The sequence below is a fragment of the Rhea pennata genome, chromosome 1 (assembly GCF_028389875.1).
Source record: "Rhea pennata isolate bPtePen1 chromosome 1, bPtePen1.pri, whole genome shotgun sequence".
Taxonomy (NCBI): Eukaryota; Metazoa; Chordata; class Aves; order Rheiformes; family Rheidae; genus Rhea; species Rhea pennata.
Window position 1 is genome coordinate 142,681,594 of NC_084663.1, and position 4,062 is coordinate 142,685,655.

Sequence of the window (4,062 nt, forward strand, 5' to 3'; positions counted from 1 at the left end):
AACTATAGAAAAATAAGTAGAGGACATTCACAGAAAGGTAACAGCTTTGCCAGAGGAGGGAGAAACCTCCTCAGGCAGGAAAAGTGGCAGAAACAAGAAATTAAGCATGTCTGTCTATTAATATTATCTTTCCAAGGAAAAAAACCCCATACAATAGTGGCAGAAAACTTTTATTAGTGAGCCACTTTCCCATCAGCTCATTAGACTGCAGCTGCAGAAACATAACTCATCAGTAAATGTTGCAGTTATGCCAGCAGCAAGATATTATTCAGAAGGGATAATCTCTAAATAAACAAAGAGAACAACAACAAAAAAAGGAATGATCAGTGATCATGTGATGATGAGCAAAGATTATTCCCGGCTGACCTTGGAAGCAGAACTTGCCAAACAAATTTGGTGTGCTAAGCACTGAAAATACTATTTTTTTCCTTGTCTTTAATAGCTGCCAAAGAAGGAACTGTAATTTTGTATTTATTTTTACAATGGTTTTGGAGTAACAGCAGTAACCAGCAAAATGCAAAAAGTCCAATTGCAGCAAGATTTACTAGTCTGTTTTGTTTTAGTTGCGTCCTATAGAGTGCCATCTAGGGGTAACTCAGTAGAAACCTCAAAAGTTTTGAAAACATTTGTTGTTAAAAAATGAAAAGCGATGATATTTCGCCTGTATGATGCTCCAAGATCTTGACAGAGATGCTGAGCATGCTGTTTGGAGTATACAGAGGGGCAGTAAAACTGTAGGAAGAGTTTGGCAAGACAACAATACACACTACAAATGAACTAAGTTCCGATAATCGGCATTTCCTTACTACGGCAAACTACCTGGTATTTACAGCTGAAGTCAACTCTACTGTGCAGTCAAGAGTGACTGGAACCCATAATATAATGTACAACCACCATTACTTTGTATATTTACTTTTGAATGAGCATGAGAAAAACTACATGTTTTAAGATTGTTTTAGCAAAGACTGTGGAATCCTAACCTGTAAATATGGTGATTACATTCATTACAAAATTAATTTTCTTTCTTTGATTCTCTGATAGGACAAAAATCAGTCTGTTGTTCTTACAAACGTGAGGTCATTATTAAGCATATTCATCATTGTTTTTTTTTTTGTTAACCTGTTTTAGTCCTATATTCTAACTAGAAATATATTAACATAATTACACTTCTACCTAACATTTTCTTTACTTAACATCACTTGAGACTTAAAGAAGTCTGTTTTTTTCCAACATTTTTTGAAAGTTATGGTAGGCCACCAAATCACTTCTGGGGCTGTTGAAGCAGTTAAGTGTGCTCAGATACTTTGATGAAGTTTGAATTTCTGTCCTTATTTAATTTCCTAAAAGAAATTTGCTCAATAAAAGAAAACATTTCATTCTAATAGGAAAGACTTTTAATCCTGAAATCCTTTTAAGAAACACTAAAAAGGGCCCTAGTCTCTTAGGGCAAACTCTCCCCAGTCTTCAGACATTAAGTTGCAATGAAGTAAATTATCTTTGCCCCTGCAAGATGGAGCCTGATACGACAGGAGTCAGGATGAGAAGAAAACTGTCCAAGGGTTGAAGTCACCATACATTGTTGTTCTGTCACTAATGTAAGGCTACACCATTACAAACACAAGTGGACATATGTAATTTATTACCTTCTTTTTAGGAGATGTAGACTTAACTTTCAGCCTCATCATTTTGATTCTGTGCTTACCTGAACTAGCCTGATCCAGGTTTGTGAAATGTTGCAGCTGTGCAAGTTAAAAGTTTGCTCCTTCTACAATCAGTGTCTTGGTTGTTCCTTTGTCATCTGTTTTTGGCCTAACATATTAAAAAAAAAAAAAAAAAAAGCCTTAGAACTGCTTGTCTTACAAGGCATTCCATGAAAAGGTTTATTGTATTAGCATGGTTGTATTGCCTTTAGCACATATATTTCCCTCTTTATTTGCATTAGTCTTCAATTCTATACAGCTTCTAGTCTAATCCCACTTTGGTCTATGACTTGGACTCCTAGGTACTACTACAGATGCATATGTAGAAAATTTTGTTCTGCTTATGTCTCTGAATGTCATAGTTACAATAGCTTTATACTTACTGCTCTTTCTGAAGAGAGCTGCAATACATCAGTGATGTGTTATATTGCCATATGAGAGAAGAAACTGTTTTCCTTTTTTCTTGAGCAGCACAGTGGCTTTTCTTTACAATATTGATTTAATATTTTATAAATATTTGATATAACAAGTATGGATGGAAATAAAAATTGTGTTGGCAAACATCAGCATAGCTTAGAAATTTAAATGAGTCTTTCATTCAGTATTCCCTCCCAAGAATTCACAAGACCCCTTTTACAAGTCATTTCTCCTTTCTAAATCACATGAATTTCAACAAGAGGATGACTCATAAAAGGAAGGCTGCGAATCAATGATAATTATGGGCAACATGCTAAGAAAGAAAAAATGAGAAACACCTGTGATACTCAAAGGAGAATGAGTTGGTAGAAATTAAGTGTCTAAATGGTTAGCAAGTAGTTAGTCTGTTCATGTTCACTCCATCTAGTGCTTTTCACACTACTGAGTTGGAAAATTCAAACAAGTAAAATGATGTCAGTGGGTGAAATTCCACCCTCTTTCACCCGCTCCCAAGCTGGTGTCAGTATGTACTGATTTTTGTAAGCCTCGTTCTCATGCAGCAGCATGTAACACATGCTTCGGTTTTGTATATGCTTAAGTATAGGTGTTACTGAAGCCCTTAGATGATAGTAAAAGATTTTAGTTTTATTTAAAGCTAAGTAATAGGGGGGGAGGGAAACTGTGCTGTGATTTACTTTTTCCTCAGTAGCTAGCCCTCTAATAGAAGGTTTCCTTCCTTCCATTTCCTGCTTTTAGTAGAGAGGGAGAGAGGTGTTATTTAGCAAGTGGCATTGTCTGCTATACCCTGGCTTAAACTGACAAATGTAAAGAATAGTGAAAATGGCAAAAATTGCAGTGATAACACAGTCTTTCCCTACATTTTTAAAGACCTGTACAAATATGAATAAATCATCCTTAATAGCGTATGATTATCTTCTACAGTATCTGCATTGTAAGAAAAATAAAAGCATAAAGAGCCTTAAAAAGTAATAGCAGGTTTTTCAGTTCTTTTCCTTTTGTTGTTCAAGTTATACTACACTGTATACAAGACCACATGAATATCAACTGGAAAAATAAAAAAAGAAAAGAAAGAAAGCTTGAATTTCCACACTGGACACATCTGAAATCATTAATTAATATTATTGTTAATATTTTTGAATTGTTGGCTGAGTAGTAAACATTTTGATTTATGTTTCTTTTGTCTTGGAAGCATTCATGTCTAGTGCATTCGTGTACAATTGTAGGACACAGGCAACCTGACACTGAAGTGCAATAAAACAATGTTTTAATCTAAATAATCTATCATGAAAGAATACTGCATGTTGCTAAGCCCTCTTTTCTGTGAAGCATTATAAGTTAAAATGCCAAGATGGGATATTGTGTTAGCCAAACACCTGCCAACCTTCAATAACTGGTTTAAGTGGGAATCGAGTGATGTGAAGAAAATGAGCCAGAGCAGAGAGACTGGTACATAGCCATCATGTCCGTTCCTAATTAGCTCCATCAGTCAGTGTCTGTACTTCAGTTAGCACTTTGTAATTGTGATTTCATTCCAATCCTGGTTTTGGTCCTGTATAATGCTCCTTTCTGTCAGAAGGGAGTTACTAACTGTGCATTAGGCTGCACTCCACCAGCCTCGCCATGGCTGCTGGTATTCCTGCTATGTGAAAATCCAAGTTTCACCCTTCTGCTAGATCTAATTTAGAAATCTTTGAGTTCCTGATGATTTCTGAAAGTTTGGCCTAATTGAATCTAAGTGCTTTTGCATTCAAACTAGAATGCCCAGCTGGACTGAAGCTGAAAAACTGTGACCCTGAAATACGGCCCCAGAAACATGAGCCCTCCTCTGTGGTGGCAGCTGTCACCTACCGCATCAAAGCCACAGCTATCTTCCAGTTGGGATGTAAGAAGTAGATTGCAAAATCTGTTCAATTAAGAACCAAAG